Below are 23,413 nucleotides of genomic sequence, written 5' to 3'. Positions count from 1 at the left end.
TTTATGAGGTAGTGGAAACTTGTGCAAGTGAGGCCTGTAAATGTTTGTTCCTGTACAAAGAGGATCCATTGGTTTGGTTGCCCACCATTTCCCAGGTCATGCTTGTCTCCTTTCCGAAGCAATCAGATACAGGATTTGGGAAAGAGGATACAATACCCATCTGGGGCTCCATGCAGATAGGAGCACTGCAACCTCAGATACACAGCAAAGGGATGGAAGCAGCTAAATTTGGGGTGGGTGGGTAAGTGCAGCTGCATATTGAATAACTGGTTTTACTTCAGCCCAAGGCCATCCTGCATGCATGGAGCTTCAGCCACCCAGTCATAGTGTTTGTCCACCGTCTGCACTTTGTGGACAAACAGCAGCAGCATTTTGTGTAGGTTTCTTATTTGTCTTGGGAGGATATTGGTTTGCCTGTACCTTCTTTGAGCACCTGATTCTAGTTTGGCAGATCCCTTGTTGCCAGGCAGCATCTGCTGAGAGTAATTAATTTCACATCTTGGGATAAGTGAAAATACTAATTCTTCCAGGTGCAGTGTTAAATGTAAATGCATTCATTAGTGATGGACAGCCCACATTGGCCCTAAACCTCAGGGAGCCAAACCTTCAGAAGGAGCTCCAGCACAGGGCTCTCCCTTTGATACCGCTTTATCGAAGTTAAATAATCCAAGATTTGCTAGTTACTACTGAACATGTTTTGTAAATATTAATTGCATAGGGATTAAAATGTAATTCCCATTTTTAATAATTTGCAAATCACTATTAATTCATCCTGTTTTCACTTCCACATTCTAAGCAGGAACAGTTCTTCTTAATCAATACATCCATTTGCTGTTTTACTGTGGAAGGAAGCAAGGTTTTGCTGCCTGCATGCTTTAGGCATGGGGATAACACTGCTGGGATCCCATGAGTCTGCATCAGAAGGAGTCTGGAAGCTAAAGGAACCTCACAGTTAAGCAGATGAACAGTGATTTCTTCAGTCTGGCAGCAGGTGCTTGTAACTGAATCTATGGTGTGCAAGATGATACTTCATCAAATAAATGCACTGTCAAAGTTAATTAGTTACATTTCTATTTTGCAATTTACCTCTATGATGACATCCTGCTGGTATTGAAGAGTGCTCCAAAAATGATCATTTGTATTGTAGCTAGTGAATTTTATGAAAATGTGAAAATGAGCTCTTGGAAAGCAAATATGAAGACGAAATATTTTATTTTACTTTATTGCTTGGTGTTGACAATATAAATGCTATTTAAAGCTTCTGGAGATTTTGACCAAGCTGGCAAATGTTAGGAGTCGGTCAGCTGTCTTCACTTAATAATGTCTCCTGCTCTTGTAGTGAAGACATGAATGCATGGAAACCTCTGAACTGTGGTCATCAGAAGAATGGCCATTGTTTCATGTATTGCTTGTGATGTTCTGTTATGTTCTGTTCTTCAGAGTGCTTATCTCTTACTCTGAGGAATTATATAAAAACATTTGGGCTACAGTAGTGTCAGAGAATGAAGTTAAGATGCTCATCATCTGTCAGATATGGTTTCCATGAAAAATTACACACTGAGCATTTATTTCATAGCTGTCAAAATGCTTGGCAAGGATTTCAGCAGAAACATCTGCATATTCACAACACTTTAGGCCATCTTTCTAGAGATGGGGACTGTATCAGCTGAGGGAATGAGACAGATAATGTCTATCTATACAAAAATCCTCACCAATGAAACAGGACGATTTTTTACTTTCTGCCTCAAATACTAGATATAACATTCATTGAAACACTTAACAACAATGAAAATTATATGGCAGTCATTATAAACACAATTGTAGATTGTAAGATTGCACTGTATGTTGTTTGTCTCTCAGCAACAATATAAAATATTTTAAAAAATCTTTAGAAATGTCTTCTTTTTAGATGGAGGAGATAGTACAAATCTATAGAGACAGGATAACAGGTTCATTTTCTTTAGAAGTCTGAAAGCTTATACTAATAATAAAAGCTTATACTAATAATCAGCAGCAGCTGAATTGTTGAAGAATTGTGTTGAGCTTTTATCTGCAGCTAAAATCAGATGTGCCATTTTACCATTGTGAAAACTGAATTTTATGTGTGCTGCCAAAAAAGGCTCTGATGCTGCAAGGCTGAGAGGTTATTCCTTGACAAAATAGCATCATTTTGATGCAGTTAATATCAAATGCTAATAGATTTTAGGGTCTCTTGTATGCTTTACTTTTTTCTTCTTTGTTCTGGAGGCAGGAAACAGCTACACTAATAAATGCCTTACTAACAGAATAAGAGGACTCATTGAAAGTCGAGTCCTAAGCTCACTCAGGATTATTCAAATGTTCTGGGCAGAAAACTTCAGCATTATTGAGGTGACTTTTTTTAGACAGTACTATTCTGGAAGGCACCTATGCCAAAGTATCTCATGCGTCACTGGCATTCTCATTCAAAAGTGAAAATTGGGATGGGAACCTAGACACAGCCTGGCTAGGTCAGATCAGTTTCTGTCCTCCAAAATGAGAAGTATGTCTTCAGATGAAAATTGTTCTACCCTTCTCCTCAGATGGTGGAAGGAGATAGGCAGGCCGTTCCAAAATGTGGCTGAGTCACCTTTTTGAAGTTTGTGCTTCATCCTGATGATTATCTAGAGATAAGAGAATCCAGCCATGTTAATCATCAAGGATGCAGTCACACTTTTCTGTTTGCAGTGGGGCATTACACTTATATTCAAAATCTGAACTTTATTTTCATTTCTGTTCTTGATCATCAAATCTTAATATACATGGGGGAAATATTGGCTGGGGAGAGGGTGAAGATGGCACTGAATATCTACCAGTTCCATGAGAGAAATAAACTGGGCTCTATGGTGAATCTCAGCAGCTTGTCACTTATTCTGAGATGCATCCTCAGTAAGGTGGGCAGCTTCATACTGCTTTGGTTTTTAATGGGGTGGCCACATCCTCCCCACTTACCCCCCACCACCTTCATCCCTTGTAAAACTACTGTGACAGGGTAAACCACAATGGCCAGAAGCACAGACCCATCATTACATTTCCATCAGACTGTGCAAATAGTAATTTTAAAACAGGAAGTCCTTGCATCGTTGCCTAACTGCATTCTTTAGGAAGGAAACAAACAGGCAGAGGTTAAAATCTAGGTGACTGATGGTACCATCTTGACAACTTTGCTTCTATACCAGTAAATTTAGGAACACTTTATGATGGTGTGCTCCTACCTTTCCTAGGACAGTGAGGTAACTGTCATGAAGGTCATCAGTCAGTAAAAATTAAGAAGGCTTTTCAAAAACAAGTGGCAAATTTTGTTTTGTAGTTTCAGTATTTAAGAGAAAAAAAAAAAAGCATTTTTAGGTCAATTTCCTTGGTTTTGATTGTTATCTCCACATGCCATTGCAGTGCAGTACTAAAATACTGAGTCAACAGCTTGTAATTAAAGTGAATGCTTTCTCACTGAAATTGAGCATTTATTTGTACACTAATTTTTTTTTTTTTTTCAGAAGTCTTCCTTTACAGATCTGTCACTCATCAACATATGGCTGTAATTAGCTATTTATTTAGTTGGAATTGAGGGATGGTTTACTCAAGCTTCAGGAAGCTTCAGCCTTGTAACTAGGGACAGAATCTGGATTGATATGTGGCTATTACAAGATGCATACATTTGTAGAAATCTTATGTGTAGAAATCTTATTGTGAATTAAACATGCAAGCACAAAACATACATGCTTCACTTTCTGTCCCACTGTGGCCAGAAACAGGAACTACCAAAGACATCAGTCTTCCCATATTGTAGTATTCAAGATGAAAAATCAAAGCAAATGTTTTAAATTGATTATTTTCTTCCAGAGGAAGTGATTTTTTTTCTTTTTTGGGCATTCAATTAAATGTATTTAGGAATGCCATGCATCCTATCAAGTCTGTGTGATACTTAGATATTGCAATGCCTGTGGATGCATGTTCTATACCAAATTGCTCCATAATTTACAATAGTAATGAAGGGAAAAATATATAAGGGGACTAAAGAGGAGACCATGTGGAACATGGACTTGTCTTTTCTCAGCTTGCCATCTGAGAAGGTGTTGTATTAAACTATAGTCATGGGTCTAAAATTCCTATTGGCCTATGCATATATATTCTCTGAACATAAGTGAAAGGTAATTTTTTTCATGTTTTTTTTTCCAGTGATGAATTTTCTCCAAGATCAAAACCCAGCAAGGAAAGCAATTTAGAGTAGTACAATAGAACAGCCTGATCAGCTGGCAGAGCTCTGTGGTCAGTAGGTAGAATATTATTTTCCTTTGGAGTGTGGGTGTGGAAAAGGGTAAACTACTTTGTTTTTCCATTGTGATAAATTTTCGGGAAGACCTGAGCTCCTGGAACTTCTGTTTTTCACAGTCAGTTTTTGGGTAAATTTGGCAATCGGGAAGTGGAGTCATCCTTCCTGATTTATGATGATGAAGTGCAAATATCAGCTCTTCAGTCTCCTGAAGGTCATATGACTTGCTGTGAACTGCTGTGAATGCTGGCTTCTCAGACCAAAAAGAATAAACAGTGTTTTCAACTGAAAGGCCACTAGGTTCACAGGATATTTAAGCTCAATACAGAGTAAAAACTGCTGCAGTCGTGTCATGTCTCTTCCACAACTGTATGCCTCACATGGTCTCTTAATACTTTGAACACAAATAGATTTTATCAGCTCTGAGAGACATGATGATAATTATTTTTCTCTTATTAGTATAGAAATTGCAATTCCTTAGTTCTACTTATCTTCTGGTTAATTTCTTAGGTTCAAACAAAGTTTCTAATTTGAAGAATAATGGAGGAAGCCTGAAATGATGATTTGGTATTCATGCAGGGTATGAGAGAGTCACAGTCAACACTGGTATACCCAGTATGAAACAGCCATCAAGAAGAACACATATATGACTACTTCAGTTGCTCCCAATATTTTGAATGAGAAATAAGGACATTATATTAGCTAAGATCTGCAAGATGTGGGGCTCTTAATGGTTACTAACACACAGCTCAAAACCTGACAACCAAACCTCTTCTACTCAAGTCTCAAATATACAGCCCTCGTTAGTTGAGGTAGAGAGGTTCAGTGGTAGCTTGATCATGTGTAAGTGTCTGGCATTTCCTTCTATTCAAGGAAAATTGCATGGTACATATTTACTCTTCAGAATCCATCAAAAGGCTTGTGTAAGCCAAGAGTGTATGTTCATGTCAAATATTTCACCCATAATTCTTATTTTTCCATTCCAAAGCTTGCTTAAGAGTTGCATAAAGTGGGTATGTGTGGGTGTGTAGGCAAGAGGAAGGTTTTCCTAGCTGAGACCCACACATCTGGAATTCTCTCTGCATAGTCATCATCTGACCAAGTAAATATCCTGTGTGGGATCTTTCAGAGAAAGACTCAAAGATGTCTTCCTTTTCTCTTTATCATAGTTTCCTTATAATTGCTGTTTTGTTTGGTTTTGATGTAAGGGAAAAAGGGGACAGTGTTTTGAAACAGTCTCTGGTGTGCCTTTCAGGTGCCACTCTGAAGTCTTCTTATGTAATTATTTTTGTTGTACACTGTTTGATTAGTTGTTGATGACCTTCAAACCAGTAGTTACTTAAGAAAGGTTGCTGTTAACTCTGAAGGAAATGACAATAGTCTGAACCTTCACTACATTTTGCATGGCCATCTCAGCAATATCTCTCACATTCTGGCTCCCTGAAAATGTTTGGAGAGTGTCAGCTGGTCTCGTTTTGTACCCCACCTCTGCTGGCATAAACATTGAGACCTGTGGCTGAAGTCACTGCATGTTTGTGTAGTCTGTGCTGTTTAGATTATTTTTCTAAATGCTACTCTCTCTGTATATTTGTTTTTAATAGGAATACAATGAGAATAAAACCTTATTTTCCTAATGTTTTCCAGACTGTTTGGTAAATTACTTGGGGTTCAGCTACTGACCTGGGGGTGTCTAAGTTGTTTTCCCTCTTGTGATTAAGTGACAAGGTGAGTTCATATTGCCGGAAGCGCAACTGCAGCATGGGGAATGGACAGAGACAGACTAAGAGTTTTGTTTTGCAGACAGGACAGACTTATTTTTGGTGGCTTTGGCTTGGTCATGTTTCAGAAACGTCATTCCATATGGGTTTTTCCTGCCTTCAAAACCTCAGTTGTTTTAACAATAACAATAACAAATTATAAATGTCTCCATCTGTAAGAGAAGTAACTTGATCAAATTGAAAGGCTCATGTTACCCAAGACATAGGGAACAGTGTGCTTGAGTGCTCTGCAAACATTCTCCAGAAATATTGCCCTTAGGCCTTGTGGAAATTTCTGGACAGCAGAGTACCTATGTGTGCAGAATTTCACAAAATAGCTGTCTTTGCAAGTAATGATAGAAGTAGGATTGATTCTAGGCTGGCTTTTAGGCTGCTGTTCTTGGTTGGTGGATAAGTACCTTAAATATAAATATAAACTAACATGTCACCTGGCATGGCAAAAAGGCTAAACAGTTGACAGTACCACGATTTAGAGCTTGCTTTCACAACCAGTCCACAACCAATTCTATAGTTCTATAGTTTCTTTCTTGCATATTGTTGTATGGCTAATCCCTATCTGATCCCAAGTCATGATATAGAGTGACTTAAGCCTTTAACAGCTTATTCTCTCTGCCTTACATTACCCTGCACTGAAACCCTATTTGTATATGGGGCAGAAAGAGACTTAGAGACACCATCCTCCCCCCACCCCCTGCTGATTTGCAGCATGTGACTCACGTACCTTAATGAACAGAACCTTCCAGTGGCTTTAAAATCAAAGGCCTTCAGGCTTAAAACCTGTCAATCCAATATTCCTTTAAAATGGAAAAAAAGTTGTTTGATTTTTGCTATGCTTGTTGTAGAAATTACAAATACAAGAAAATAGTTCATAGAGAAGGAAGAGAGACAACGTATATTTCGTAATAAAATACTTCTAAAAATACAGCAAATGCTGCTTAAATTTGGAGCTCTGTTTTTGTTTTATTTTACTGTCAAATGAATCAGGAATAAAATATGTAATTTTATTGAAAATATAAAATAAAACCAGGTGTTTACATTCAGTAGTGTCACCAGTGTTTATAAGGGACATGTTATCCTATTAGATTTTTTCTTCTGAACAAAACCAAACAACTCATGATGAGTAGAACTGGAGCTTCCGTTCAAACAGCAGTGGTAAGAAGATTTTTACATTAATACACATAAAGTCTGTGAAAACATAATACACTGGGCTCTTTGTACTCTAGAAATATGTAACAATTCTTTTTTTAAATTTTTTTTTTTTTTTGCTTTGAGAATTTTGGTGTGTTGCACTTGCAACTGCGCTAAAATTTTTACAATAACTCTATCTAAAAAGGCACTATTCTCTAGAGAAAGTTTTTACTTGTGATTCTACTTGGATGGGGTTAGTTTTTGGTTTTTAACTCAATGAGAGTCCTCAAAGCTGGAGATATCTGTCAAAAGGGAGTGGGCTTCTTACTTGTAGAGGAGACTGAGATTATTGAATCTGGAGCTTCGCTACATAAATCCTCCCACTATATTTTATGGGCCAGACTTTTATTCTGTGGGAAGATATTCACCCAGAGATGTTTGCAGTTACTGAGTTCTTTCTGTGATGTATCCTGACCATAGGCCCAACACTGAGGAGTGGCTCTCTGGTTAATCTAATGGCACACCAGCTCTGAAAAGGGGAAATGAGAGTTCTGCTTCTTTGAGAGTCCCCACCTGGGGAAAGCATTGGCATGGAAATCTGTGACAGCCTAGCATGACTTTAAGTCTTATTGAAAATGTAGTGCTTTATATTTAAACAAACCATGTACCATGTATTAAAAGAGGAATTATCAGTAAAAGAGCTTCATAGTCTTGAGCCTCTGTGATAACCAAATGAAGACATCCAGTATAATCCATTATTTGTAACTTTTGCTTCCTCTGACTCCTGTGATTATTTTTTTGGGATGTGCGTGTGAAAGCCTGTGGTAGTTAAACAGTTTGAAACATTACAGTAAGTGAGGTCATTGGGCCAGGAATAGAGGTGTGGGGATTGTTCAGACAGTCTTTTTCCATTCCTGTCAACAATTTTAGTTTGGTTCCTTGATTGTGGGCATTGATGCAATCTTTATTTAGATCACCATATCCTATTTTTCTTTCTGAGGCAAAACTGAGAATCAGCCCTCCCAAGACTGCTGTGATCCTAGAGTGGCTTAATACTGCTGTGTCTGATGCAGCAATGAAAAGAGGATATATGTATCCTGTATTATCAACCAAATCAGTACTTTTTTTCATATACATTGATGCATAATGTCCACAGTAAATTACTTTTTACACAGAAAGATGACAGTAAGTCCCCCCCAAAAATATAAATTCTCTCATTGAGGTAAGAAGCTCTTCAATAGCCAGAAAAATTAAAATAACCCTGTAACAGGTGAAATAACAACCTTGTAAGGTATCTGAGTGTCCTGAAATACTTTGCAAGCTCTTTTCCTACTTCCTAATGGGGCCTGAGTGAGGAGCTGGCATGGTGGGCAAGAGGAGACAGCTGAGTCCCCCAGTGGCCATGAGCAGACAGAAGGGTTGAGAAGTTGAGGTGTATCTGGGTGACTCAGGCTGTTGCAAAGCTGCCAGAGATTCTCTTATTCCCATTCCCTTCACAATACTAGACCCCATTCACAAGATATTGTGCCACATCTCTGGCAGGATTTTTGCGAACATTTCTTTTGTGTACTTTGTAAAGCGTTCCATGAAAATTAACTCTCATAGATACTTCCATTAGTTGTATAAAGGGCATTGCCTTGACTTTAGAGGTGATAATCAAAACACAGAGAAATTAAAGTCAAAGGTCTTTGGTAACTTGAAATATCTGATCTGAAAAGCCTTTAAAATCTGAATGTCAAAAGGCCATTTATACTATATGACACGTTCAAAGCATGCCTCCCTCTCCACAGCTTCATTTGTGTGGGAATGTGCCTCCTGTTGACGGAGGGAACAAGTTATCCTTTGTCCCCTTAAAAAGGAAAAAAGCCCAGAAGTTTCTCTCCTCAATTTGTTTAAAAGACACCTCATAGGACCTTGGAGACTTTACCTCAAACTTAAGGAGAGCTAATTGGACAGGAGCCAAAAAGTTCCGCCTAAGCAATTCCCTAGAAGAAGAAGAGAACAAAAGAAGTCAATCACTTTTGTGAAGTGTTTTAGCAGGAGCAAAAACCTCTTGTCCTGGCTGTTTTTCTCTGTAAAGAGCTTTTCTCTTTTGCCTTTTATTAAAACTTTTTATTTCCAGCACTGTCAGGGGAGCCATCATGCTTCTTTTATGCCACCTGAGGTAGCTGAGCTATCAAGAGTATAATGCTGATCTCTGAGAGCTTACAAGACCTGGCTTGAAGAGAAAAAGCATTACATTTGCAGCTATCTATGTTGAGAGTTTTAAAGCCAGATTGATGGGTGTCCTGTGAGTGTCTGGAATTAGGACTCTTGAAATTTCTGTCTTGCATGAATGTCCCACATCCCAACGGGGTCTGTGTCAGAGATGGGCACATAATTTTCTTTTCCAGCACCAATATCCAGTTGCCCAAAGAAAGATCACTCAGCCTCAGCATGATTTCCCTTTAGCTGCATCTTCTGACTCCTCCTCATTCTTATTCCAAGGAACAAGGAGAATCATTGGGTATGTCTGTGAAAGGTTCACTGTACATAGTACAGATAAAATCTTTGGGGAGATATGAGCTTTGCAGTTAAGTGGTCTGCTCTGAATGCATAGATTATGGCTAGAACAAAGGTTTGTATTCTGCCTGGATTTTACAGTGATTGTGCATTCCTTTTACCCCTGTGACTGTAATCCCCATTGCTGCAGACCTAGTATCTTCCTAGAAATCACTGGGTATGATTTTTAAAAAGGAGAGGTATTCTTTTTCTTGTTAATTTGGGAAGAAAGACTCCTCCCACTTGTTAGGAATTATATAATTGATTTTGAGCCAATCTAAACTGCAAAAATATGCAGGTCAAGGAAGAACTCAATAATGCAGATGTAGCTTGTCTTTTGGTAACTGAGGAAAGAAGCTGGTTGTAGAGAGATGCTGGCTAAATTACTCGCTACAGAGAGTGGCTGTTTGCCTTACAATATCACATGAAACTTGTCCCTGTTTAGAATCTATAAAATGCTGCAGTCTAGTCAAGAATTTCTCATATTGCACCAGCAGCAGTATGAAAAAAATAGAATTAAGTGATAGCAGAACAGAAGGAGACAGAAAACTTAGAGGGATCCAAACAGTCTGAACAAGAGCTCCAGGTTTATTGTAGAGATAAGGTGGTTTAAGAGGTGTGTCCCAAAGATGTGCTTCTTGCAGTTTATTACTTTAAGTTCTATTGATAGTGTGATGAACAAAATATCAATGTTTTAATGTTTAGATACATATAGTCCCTTGTTTTCATGTATTTTTTTACAATAAACCTCATTCTAAGTTTAGTCTAGGTCTACATGTAATGTGATTTGATACTGATCAGTAGCACTCTTTTTTCTTCTACTGCTGGTTTTTGCCCAAATCAAACATTTCTTACTTGACAGATTACATAAGAAAAAGAAGATGGCTCTCTCCTTCATTGGTAAACAGAAGCCTGGTTTCTTTCATTCAACATGTACTTCAATACCCCTGTTTTTCTTGCAGTATTTAAGGGATTTATAATGTTGATTCCCCTGTGCCCCCTACATCCCATAATTCTTTCTGCTGTGGTCAGGTCTTTCCTGCTTTCTTTTGGAAAACAGGACTGTGAATTCATCATATTGTGTAATGAAGTTTAAACTAGTGTAGGAAGAGATTATAATAAAAATAATATTTTTTTTTAAATTTCTGTAATAAGCTTCATAATCTGAGAGAAAAAGAATTAGAAGTTACAGATCAAAAAATTTGCAAAGCAATCTACATTATTTTAAAATGAAGTATCTTTACCCTAAAATTAATAGTCAGATGGTTTGGTATGTAGATTTGCTGCATATAGCTTTTTTTTTTCAAATGAATCCTTGTAATCTTGTGGAATAGTTTAAAGTATGTAATGAAAAAGACCTATGTTTGCATACTTCATCAGGGTAGATGTTTTTGTTTTGGTTGTTTGGGATTTTTATTTGTTTGTTTCCCATAAAAGGAGGGCTTTTGTATTGTAGTGAACAATAAATCATTTGTCCAACTCTCATGCAAACAGTGGCCAACACTTTCTTAAATTGTTTAACAAGGCCCACTATAAAGTCCAACAATCTGCTCTTAGGAAAGAGTGAACAATTAAAAAAATTATTTTGAGTTCACTTAATGTCAGTGCACCTCAAGTCAGCTTGCTTCTTAAATGCAGCCTGAAACATACTTCCAAAAAATTAAAATTATTTTATCTTTCAGGAATCCATTATAGCTCTAAATGTACAAATAAATTTTCCTTATTTTATAAAAATATTATAGTTGGCAGATAAATGTTCTCTATAAAAAACTCCCTTATGGTCATTTGTACAAGTCAAGGTCTCCTGGTGGTTCTACTAGTAGGACAGTGACTGATGATCTGACATGAAAATCTTATTTCTGGTTGTAACAAATGATCCCCAAAGTCTGTAAAAGTCTCCCTTTGGTGTTTTGAAATAAATTATTGATTATATATACTTGATAGTGATAAAAACTATTAATTGCATATGAATTTTATTTATTTCCATTCTGGTGCTGTTGTCCTCTTCCCTTGTGGGAGAGATGCCTCTCCCTAATTTGTTATGCACCTTTACAACAACAGAAGTGAAAAGCAGCCAGTACCATTTACAACAACAGAAGTGAAAAGCAGCCAGTACCACAACTTCATCTAAAAACAACTGCATACCTATTACTTTTCTTCATCTTCTCCAAATAAAGTTAAATTCTAGGTAATTCTCATCCATTGACTTTCTTGCCCAATGGAGTGGTTAGTAAAAATTTGTTCTAATCATGGTGCAGGACAAAAAGATCTAAATCCAGTAATGGGTCAGCCAAAGATGTGCCCAGTAAGCAACAGTAAATTGCCTTTATTGCACTATATTGCACTATATATTGCACTATATGAAAACAGCACAGGTTAAGACATTCTTTTAATGTACTGAATTCATAACAAAGGCCCTCCTTCCCACAAGCTACATTTCAGAGATTTTTGTGGTGCATCTTTATTAAAGTCTCCTTTCTGCAGGCTGCTGATATACTCCTTGAACATCATAAGTATGAGAAAACAGATAGAGATAAGATGTTTCATTATGAGTTGAAGATGACATATTGAAGCAAATTTCTACAGTGTGCAGAGCACTGGCTGAGCAAAGGCCAAACTTTTGTTTAGTTTGGATATTTCTTGTTTCTTAAGAACCCCTTAAAATTCACGAGGCAGGTGTGTGTACAGTGGAAAAAGTAGAATTCCTGTCATCTTAGAGTGAGCTGGTGGAAGGAAAGAGGGGGAGTCTAGATCCCTAAATCTGAAGTTATCTTGGTAAGAATGAAGGGGAGAGTGTTCTATGCCATATAGCTAGCACACTACATGTGATCCTGAGCTGCTGCAATATGTCCCAGAGGGGATGAGAGAAACTCCTGTTTCTCTTGGTAAGACACTGGAGGCTGAATTGTGAACAGCTAAAGTGTAAAAATCTGGGCTCACTGATGGCTAAGTTCTCTCCATGAGTCAGGTCAAAACCTTCTGTAAACAGGTTCACATTCCTGTAGATGTAAGCTAATCAGTTTTATGGATTTTTTTTTTTTTGTTCTTAAAATTTTGGCTTTGTAAGAAACCCTATGTGACATATTCTTATAGTTTTGCTGCCTGACCTGCTTATCATTGTGTAGTCAAAGCTGTACAATGAGTTTAAAATAACATTGGTGTTTAACTGATACATGCATTCTTCAGTTTACATCCTGCATTCAGGATGCTGTAAAGTCATGAGCCTGATAGAAACCTTGTGAGTGAGCACTCAGAATAGAACTGGTATAAAAAACGAGTGTAGAGTTGGAAAAATACGGCAGAAAGAAGTACTGAGAAGCTCTTGGGGAAGAGAAAATATCTTACTAATTTGTCAGGAGTCAGGTTTCCAATTCAATGAGCTATTTCAGTGTGTATCTTGCATGGTAGTTTACGTCCTTGAAATTAATGGAGAACCCACACAAATGTCTGGATTTTTTACCTGAATGAAAGCCATAATGTTCTATTTTCCATGCTGATAAGTGTTAAAACCATATTATTAATCTCTTTTTTACATCTGTGAAGTTTTGCTAGTTTATTACTTAAACTTAAAGTTTATTACTCTACAGTTGGATCAACACCTGACTGGCAAATACTCTCTTGTATTGTGAAATTCTCAAAGCATAGTTGTCAAAAACAGGGATTCTTGCTGAGAACATGGATTGCCAATCAAGAAACTCTCTTTAATATATTGTAAGACTGCCATTTATCCTCCAAACAGGAAATCTTACAGAACTTTACTTTGTTGTTTCTTAAACATGGTTTTGAAGGCCCCTGTGATATTTGGGCTTGTAGGGGCAGCACAAAACAGCTGTCTTCTCTCACCTTGGGTACCTTAAAAATGGTGCCAGCTGTCCTATTACAGAGCTCTCCAAGGAGACAGAAAGTTGCTGTACAGAAATAGTGCTGTAATTAGCCTGCTATCCTGCACTATCACAAATGACTAAATGTCTGAAACTCCTTCTCTGGAAAATACTGATCTGCATCAAAAGACCCACACTATATGGGTAGTACTCATGGTGATTTCACTCCTCCTGATTTGACTCTAGTAGTTTCCAGACCCCCCACCCTCAACTTAAAGGAGAAGTAATGGGAAAAGCCTGTGCTGTAAACACTTCATGTGCAGGACTGATTCTGTTAGGTCTGTGGCACATGAGGAATGTGCAGTGGCACTGACAGTGCATAGTTTAGTACTTGCTTGTGTTTTGTTTTACTGACTTTTATCTTGACATGATATGACTGGGTGCTTCTCCAGAAACAAACCCTGCTCCCAGTGATATCCTGCTCCTCATCCTACCCTACTTCTCTGGTTTGTGTTTGAACCTGGGCAGCATCCCTTTTTTCCTAATGACTCTGGGCATTTGGCTTTGCATGTCAGGTGGTCTTAACAGAGTTAATCTGTTTGTTGTAGAGCAAACAGCTTTGAAGAGTGAAGTTTCAGTTTGGTGAATAGTTTCGTAAAGGAAAATCAAATACTTAATGCTCTCACGTTTGTTCTTCTGGAGAGTAAAAGTTTTTGCTTGAAGTGTTATGATAAAACTATTGAAATTATAAAAATTTCTTCATTCTGAAAAACACATATAAAAGATGAGTTATCATGAAAAAGGGAAATTTTTACACTGGCTTGCTTTTAATCTCTATTTTTTCATTAAAAATGGTGCCTAAAATAGTTCTGATGGGTATTCTGAAAGCATAGTCATATTTTACAAGTCTTCCATTTTATTATGTACTACAGAGCATTCCAATTCTTTGCAAATAAAGTAATTGTAGTAGGGAATGACAGGGGCTCTCTCTTCAAATGGCCTTTGGTTTTCCTTCCTTTTTCAACATTTAGAGTTGAGCACTGAGAGTTGAGTGACTGCTATTTTTTAAGCTTCTTGAAGAGTTTTGCATGTTTTAGAGGAAGTTATTTGTAGATAAATGCTATTTTCTGCTTAATAAGTTCTTTCTCCTCCCCTCTTGTTTCAGTTTGATTTAAAATAAGCTGTCTCTCTTCCAGTCACACTGCTGGACTGTGAAGTGTGTACATGTAGAAGTACTTTAGCCAGAAGCCCCAGAATACACAAATATGTTTTTTTGTTTGGTTGGTTTTTTTTTCACACAGGCTTAATGAATGCTGTTTGCATCTGAATGAAAGCCTAGAACCTTATAATTGTGTTAGGTAAAACCTTCCTTTTGACTCCATATCAGTAGTTTGGAAATATTGGTCAAGTGTTGTTTACTATTGCAGAGTTAAATAACTCTGGAATTTTCTGTTTGTAAAAACCCTTTCCATTATATGAAGCAATACATTTTGAAACTCTCTAGCTCTCTCATCATAGTGTTTTTCCATATGACTGTAGCATTTTAAACTTTCATTCACTGAAGTTGAATGGGAGTCATGAAATATAGTAAATCCCAGATGTACACATTGCTGACTGCTTTGTGTTGAAGCATTGCCCTCCAGATTTGCACTAGTGGTGTTACATGCAAGAATGAAAACTCTGAAAAGCCTTATTCTTGGTGCATGTGATTGATAGGCAAAATTGAGTTAGACAGCACATAGCCCCATGCATGTGCTCTTCAGAATATCGGTTTTGGATCTTTTTTTTTTACTGTGGTGTTATGGGATTAGCTGACATTTGGAAATGACAACATTGTTTTCTGTAGTGTGATTTCTATGTAAATATATATAACAATGTCTGTTATAGGTAGGTCTCTTATGTGAGTGCCTTATGAAAGGAGGTAACTTGTAAATCATGTGGGATTTTTAAAGAATTTCTTTTGTTTGAAATCTAAAGGATGACTTCTTGGTGTGGCACTTACGCTAGGTGAATAAGCGATGTTCCCTTCTGTTGCTTCAGTCTGTGAAGAAATTGGAATTTGCCGAAACAGTAGTTAGCATATTAACAAATTATATTTATCAACAGCATAGCCTAAATGAATGCCAATTTATTTGCAAGAGATGTCTAGTTCAGAATGATAAACTGCAAAATTCTGGCTTAAAATGGTAGATTGCTTCTTACAGAATAAAACTCTTTCTCTTATTTATTTTCAACATTTCATTTTTTTATCTTTAGGCATAGAGGAAACAGAATTTTGCTGCACCAAACTTTACCAGCCTGAACAAAACTTGGGTTTCCATGGTATCTGACTCACAGATGATGTATGAGGCTGTGTATTCAAGTGTGGTAACCTGACTTTTTGCTTCTTTTGTCACTTGAATACATCTGATCATCCATGATAATCCGGTGATCAGCCGGATTATCAAAATAATGCTATCTGCTTGATAGTACAAATGGTGTATTTTTCTTTCTTATCAATCTCTTTACATTAAAAAGGTAACTTCAGTTTTAAGGTTGCTTAACTGCACAGGCTGATACTCCTTGTTAGGCTGAACCAGCCATTTTGAAAAGAAAACCACACCTTTGATAAATTGGCTTCAATAGAAGTGTAGGAACCATGAAGCTGTGTTCTGCAGTCTCAGCAGAGGGTGAAGAGCACTTAAGTGCTTGAATAGCTGCTTTGTAATTGTGGCTGTTATATCTGTGTAACCTTTACCTGAGACATGCATCAATGCCATGCCCACACATCTGTGCTCTGCATATTGCTTGCAAGTACTTCAGTGTGTCCTCTCAGCACAGGCATAGGTGAACAGTAATTCAATTCTGCTTTAAATATCTCTGATTGAGCATTCATGGGGCAAATTGATACAACTCAAATCCCCCTCTGTCTCTTAACTTGGTGCCTCTGTCCTGACAGGGTTGATTGATTGCAGGACTGTGCTCTGGTCAGGTGAGTGGCAATTGAGCTGACAAAGCAGTGGTTTACCCCTGCTGACAGGGAGGTTTATTAGTCAGAATCATAATGAGCTCCAGCGATGAAACGGGGTGCCAGTAAATAGCAATTTTTTGTGTTGTACCTTTCTGTTTAGAGCTATGTCAATATTCAGTCCACATGTAAAAGAAAATAGGTTGTCTCAAAATCATATTTCAGATCATCTTTATTATTAGGCTGCTTTTCAGCTTCACAATGGGCATTATGATATTTATCACCTTTGCTTTTTTCCTGGGGCTTGCAAACTATTTGCATAAAAACATTTTATTTTAATGCAAGTAGTGCATGCAAGGGCCTTTTTTTAATGTGGTAGCACTATATTTTGTTTATGACAGTAATGTGTATTCTGTCCGTTTGGAGTCATGTTGGAAGCTTTCAGTTAGCACTTGAAAGATGAAAAAGGGAAATTTCAGTGTTTGTGAAAACAGGACTCTCCGAGTTTAACTACTTTAGCATGTATTCTGGTTATTGTTACTTATTTCCAGACTAAAAAGGAATGTCAGGGGCTAATCTGAAACTTTGCAGGCACTCCATTTGCCTAGGAAGACCTGCCAAGGTCTTGACTTTAACTACATTTAGAAATGCAAAATATAAGTTTTATAGTGCAAGTGTTCTTATTTTGCTGCCATGCTAGCTACAAAAAAAAAAAAGACCTGAGGAGAATTCCTAGGCAAGCTAAGTGTTGGGTATTTTCATGGAGTGTCCCCTCTATGCACATAAAAATCAGAAAGGATCAAAATGTTCAGACTGAACTGGATGTTTTCCAGAGCTTTTTCTAGTAGCAGGAATGAAACAGTAATGTTCAATTCAATTTGCCTTGGTATGATTCCGATTTGTGAAGATGTAAGAAAAATAAGGAGTCAAATGTGATCGTATTATAACTCCTGAAGTTAAGTATAGTTAAGTATGCAGGAGATTAGTTTCCTTTCAGACAGAGAGGAACTGAACCATCCTCTCTGAGAATTCTGATGAGAGCAGCCAGTAAATATAATCAGCGCTGCTTCTCCACTGAGACAGTCAAGCTGTGCTGTGGGTCAAGGCAGCTGAGCAACTTCATTAGCTCAGAGAGTGTGGTCAGGTGCCATTCAGAGAGGGTGTTCTCACCTGCCTAGCAGGTTTGAGAATGTGTGTTGAGAGATGAGGTTGTTGGTGTTTTAAGCCTAGTGATTTACAGGCTGGTAAGGAGTTGTAATCTGAATTATGACTGAACATCACCTTGCTTTTCGCTTCTTCAGGAGCCAGTTATGAATCTAGTATCCCTTGGACTAAAAGCGGGGGGGGGGGGGGGGGGGGGCGGGGAGGGCGGAAACACCCTGAAAAACCCAGAAAACCAGGCTTGTAAATGCTATTTCTGAAGAGGGAAGGAGAGAAAACAGACAGATGCACTTTCTTGACCCTTCATTCTCTTTCCCCATGCTCTCCTCCCACAACAGCTTAGATCATTAAGCTCCTGTATAATTAAACCTTGGTCCAAGTCACATTCATTCTGTTTACTGGCCACAGTGAAGGATATAAATACCTAATCACTTCCTTACACAGAGGCTGCTTCCTGCTAGTGGTTTGCAGTTGAGAAGGACTGGGTCCTTCAGCAAACTCCTTGTCCAGCTGCTTGCTTTGTCTAAAGGAGATTTACTCCAAAGTGGTCCCCTGCCACAGCACATTATTTCCACAGATTTCACCTCCTGTTTTTTCAAAGGGAGTAATGTCACTTTCTATGAACAAATGGCATAGAAAGGCTATTGTCAATGCACATAATAACTGGAATTAAATTTACAGAATGAAATTAAAAAGGGAAGAAGAGACTGTCTTTTGAGGTTTTCTGAAGGGACTGCTGTTTTAATGGTCAGCTGAAACCACAGCACAGAAGTCCTTACAGATGAAAAGGTCCTGAGCATATATCCATGGAAGTCATAACAATGGTTGATTGACATCATCATGATTAATACAAAGTGTTCTCAACATGGAATGCAAAATGTCCATCAGTCACCCTCAGAGCATGCAGAAGTTAAACAAAGTGCTGCCTGCTGTAGTATTTCGTGGGCATGTTAGATCCATCCAACACCCTTCTCTCTCTGTAGGAAGGAATTACTGCCTGAGGGGAAAGCAGGGAAGAGGGAGAACTAATTCCTAATTCACATCACATCACAGTGTTCTTGTGAAGCTGTTGTAAGTGGCAGTTTGAAATAAGTCTTGAACTCCTATAGGGTAGACGTGATTCTGACTCACTGAGGAAAGAGAGATGTACTAACAATCATACAACCTGCTTGGACACTGCATGTGGAAGAAGTCTCAAAATTAGATGGAGTGTTTCCTCGAGACACTAAGAATCCAGACCTGTTATTCTTGATGGCCTTGGGCTCAGCAACTCCAAGGAGTTACTGCATGAGCTACTGCTTCTTCTGTAAAAGCAGAAAAGGCAGAAACTCAAATCAAGTGAAACTAAATGAATGCACTGCAATCACAGCTCTTTGACTTCACTAGCAGTTTCAGAAATACTCCCTGATCTGCTGAGGGTTTAGAGCAAATGATTTCTGTCTTCTCTGTCCCTATTTATGAAAGCTGAGTGCTGCTGTAATCAAATAAAGTTGGACTGTATTTTGCTTATGTTTTATCTATGCAACTGCATAAAGTACCTAATGGTGAAAGATACTAGATGAAGACCTTTAAAACTCTTTAATAAAATAATTTCCAAGTGGTAGTGATTAATCTAGTATTGAAGCTATAATCAAAGAGTGACACAAAATACATCAGTCCTGTTAGAATGGACAGGGCTTGTTGTGACTTGGTATTTGAAATTAGTCGATTTTAATACTTTTTAAAGCCATGTAGGGAAGAGGGTAATAGTTACACAGTCTGTGGCCTTTAATATGTGCTGGTGATTCCACTGAATCTTTTTTAAAGCACTTTTAGTTACATGGGTTATTAGCATAAAAGCAACTTTAAAGTAGTAGCCATATTAATATCACCTTAAAATTTATAAAAAAATATTATTTGGGATACAAGCTAAAGACAGATTTATTTGAACCAAACCTGTGTGAAGTAGAAGCAATTTAACACATATGAATTTAAGACATGTATCTGTTTTGGCTTTACTTGTTTTCTTAATCGGATTTATACCAATACAAATCCCTGGGCATTTAATGTCTGGCTAATGTTGTTTTGTTGTAGAATTAATGGTTCAAATAAATTTTATTTGATCACTTAGTGAGCATTTCAATTAATTTGTCTTATTCTTCTGCATTCCATGCATGTTGCTCTGCATATTTCTTTATTATCTTCTACTAGGGTACCTAATATCCATCGTGATTTTTCTTCCCACCTTGTTGAGGTGGAAGTGCAGTGGACTGCCTTGGTGTGTGGCTTTTCCCATTTATTTTTAATTACTATATACAGTTTTATAGAAGAAACAAAGGAAAGAATTGTGTATGAGGTTTGTGTCGGATATTTATTTAACAGACTGAATGTGAGACTTTGTCTTCTACACAACCAGCACTTCTTCCTCCCTGGCCCCCTCCTTCCTCTCCCCAGGAGATTCTCATGGAAGTCAGAAAGGAAGGGTGATCTATTCCAGCTGTCAGCCAGAAGCTGTGGATGGTTTTATTTTTAAATAAGGCTGCTGATGGTGTGACTATCATTTCATCTACCTCAGCTTCAGTTTCAACCAGCCTTCTCTCTTCTTGTAATTGGGCTTCTCCAAATACTGAATGATTTGGTGTAGCAGTAATGCTCTGTTAACAAAGAGCTATGTGTCATCTGAATGTTGACATGCATTATCTGGCCAATTTATCTCAGTGTTTAGCATTGGAAAATACATGTTTGAAGGGTGCAGTGGATCTAAGGCAGAGAATTCATTAGCATAAAACAGAGTTTAAGCCCTTCTAGTATGTTTCCACAGGACCATGTTGGATGGGAAAACAACTTTTGCTTAGTAGATGCAGAGTAGGCCAGAAGACAGAAATTTCACCTGCTTGCTATCCAGCATAGTGAGAAATTAGCACTAAACAAAATCTCTAAGACAATGAGACTTCCAGACATGTTCCTTTTTAATTTTTTTTTTATATTTATAACGTAGGAAGGATTGCTTATATATTGCATATTAAAATTTCCTGGACTTAATGTAAAAAAATCCACCTTTTTGAAGCCTTTTGATTTAGTCTTAGACATGATGTCACCACTGTTATCTTCATAATTAACTATTGCATAACAGCTGTTTTTGTAGTGACAGTCATTAGCTTTCTTAGTGCTTTTCATTCTCATTTCACAACTTTTACATTCTACATTTAGTTGTCTTAATGTCTTGTTTAGTGGAAATAGGAGACAACATGGGTGTATATGAATACAAGATTTTTCAAGCTGCAAGCAAAGAATGGGAAAGGAAGAGAGAGGAATTAATTCCTGAGTATTTAAAAAAAATATACCTTCATTATTTTAAAGATAGCATGCAAAACCTCAAAAAAGATGGATAAATAATGTTTCTGAGGTTTTAACAGCATAACAAGTTCAATATAAAATTCAGAGACCCAAAGAGATTTCTAGGGAAGATGTGGGGACTTTGTGGGCTTAAAATGAAATTAAAATCCTTCTCTCATTTTATTTATCTTCTCTGGCAATTTAGAATACCCTGAATATGTAATACAGGTTGGAAATGAGGACACTGTTGTAGAGCTAGTTTTAAGAAAGCTGATTGAGTTTTAATTTTATTTCTTAGCAAAATAAGAAATTTCTTCTGAAGATGAAAGAGTGAACTGTAGCCTGGAATCTTTGCACTGGGAACTGTCTGGCACGTTTCTTTGGGTATTTTACTTGTTGCCTGTATAATTATCTGGGATTTATATGCTGCATATATATGGTCACTGTAACTTCTGAATTCTGCAAACTCAATAACTGGACTAGTTATTCAGTTGTTAGGGGTGCCACCATCCAAATGGATCAGGCTAGCATGGTTATGATATGATGCAAGGCCCATGGCAGGCACAGTAATATTCTTTGCTCATCCTCCATGCCAAGTCTGGATGACTTACTTTGCAGGTCACCCTATTGGTCTTGGCTAACTTTCAAACTCAGTATTATCTAATCTATAAATCACTGCTGTTCCAGGAGTTAAACTCAAACAAACAAACAAAAAAGAATTTAAATGAGAAAAAAAAAATTGCCCAATTGAATGAATAATTGAAGATGGAGTTTGGTCCACAGAGAGAGGTATTTCAATCTGGGGAATAAAGAGCAGAAGAAGTAATGGTAGCCACATAAATAATTAATAAAGTCTCAGCACCCTTTCTTTTGCGACTGAGGAAAATAAGGATGCAATGCTTTTCCCGTCACTCCTCATATGGACTGCAGTGATTTATCCTTCAGGCAGCTACCTGCATGACTGACACAAGAGGAGAAATCCCTGAAGGTGACTGCAGTGGAAAGACAGTGCTTGGCTTATCTGTCTTTGATTTCGAAGACAAGTGATGCTCACTGGTTCAATGTGTATTTTCACTGTATTTCTTTAGGAAGGTTAATCTCTGACCTTCATGTTAGAAGTAATGTGTATTGTTCAATCAAATTCTAAGTGTTGTCTCCACTACTGTTTCTTGAGAAGACAGAGGTGATTGATCTTGTGAGGTTAGCAGTCACCACTACATAGCAGTTACTACTGTCCATATTTCTATTGCACCATCTTCCTTAAGATGAGAAAAGGGTAATGCTAAGAAATTGTTTCTCCTCAATCTGTCTGAGACTGACAGTGCAGATATTATCTAATAAACAGGGGTTTTGAGCTGCTGCTTAAATGATGCAGTTATATATTCAAAAGCTATTGCTGTCAGTTTGATTATGGGTTATTCCCTTATGTATGAAAATGGAAGTAACTCTGACTCCCTTATGTCTGGTCTCTTAAAGTACGAAGAAGTAAATCCTGCTATTTCCTAGTGTTCTCCACATGCATTAAGATAGTCTTTTGTTTTGTTTCCTTAGGCTGGAAGATTTGCTGTTCCAACCCCCTAAGACACAAAGTTAATTTATTTAATAGTCATTTGCAGTCATATCTAGTGTGTGTACATGGCAATGGAGTCACCTATCAATTATGGCTACAGTTGTCTTGATTCAGGTAGGTAGCACCATTTTTGCCCACCTCTTATGTACAAGAAACAGTTTTATTTGTTCAGAAAATTCTTCCCCATTAAATTCTGATGGATCCTTGTTTTTGCAATGGTGCAGCTAAATAAGACCAAACCTAACAGATGACAGGAAAAAAACAGCGGAGTAAGAAGTACAGCATAGTGGATAATAAGTGATGCAGCAACAATATGATTGTTGACTTTCCCAACTGTTTATGCCTCATTTTTACAAACACTTTTTAATATGGAACAAGCTAGAGCATTAAATTTGAGCTTGCTTCATTTTTACTATTAAACTTTCAAAAGTCAACTTCAAAGGTCAAAAGTAGAGTCAGAGTATGCATGAAGGTGCCTTTTTATACTAGCCATTCTATGCTTTTCAGAAAATACATAGGAAGACAGCATCATTGTCATAAAATTTGTTGGGTTTTGGCAGTAACAGATTAGGTAGAGGAGAGATCCTCTGGTGTGTGTATAGATCCTCTGGTGTGTCATATACCTGTGTCTTGCAGGTGAAGAAGTGTCCATGAGACTATTGCTACCAAGTTGCTTAAGAAAACCTTTTCAAATCAGTCACTGTGTGAAAGTTAAAATGTTTCTCACTGTCTAGTCATCAGAAAACTGACTGCAGATTTAAGGCTTACCACAAGACAGGGAAGGCTAACTATGCAGGACTGCAGTATAAGAACTGAGTGTTTTCCTGTGTGAGGATTAGGTACCTTAAATCAGCTCATTAACTC

General features: G+C 37.5%; 1 protein-coding gene across 2 annotated transcripts in view; it reads left to right on the top strand.

Moving 5' to 3' along the window:
• Window positions 1-23,413, top strand: part of LOC110469822 (uncharacterized) — a 40,901-nt gene that overhangs the window by 13,223 nt on the left and 4,265 nt on the right. The window contains exon 3 of one of the 2 annotated variants that reach the window (XM_085571675.1): window positions 22,531-22,663. The gene's annotated coding sequence lies outside the window, so the exon portion shown is untranslated. Of the gene's footprint in view, window positions 1-17,866; window positions 22,664-23,413 lie in introns of those variants that run through there. The other variant, XM_085571676.1, reaches the window with a different exon arrangement.

The sequence above is a fragment of the Lonchura striata genome, chromosome 2 (genome assembly GCF_050655825.1).
Source record: "Lonchura striata isolate lonStrDom1 chromosome 2, ASM5065582v1, whole genome shotgun sequence".
Taxonomy (NCBI): Eukaryota; Metazoa; Chordata; class Aves; order Passeriformes; family Estrildidae; genus Lonchura; species Lonchura striata.
Note: the sequence above shows the minus strand (reverse complement) of the source record. Positions and strands in the feature narration are given on the sequence as shown.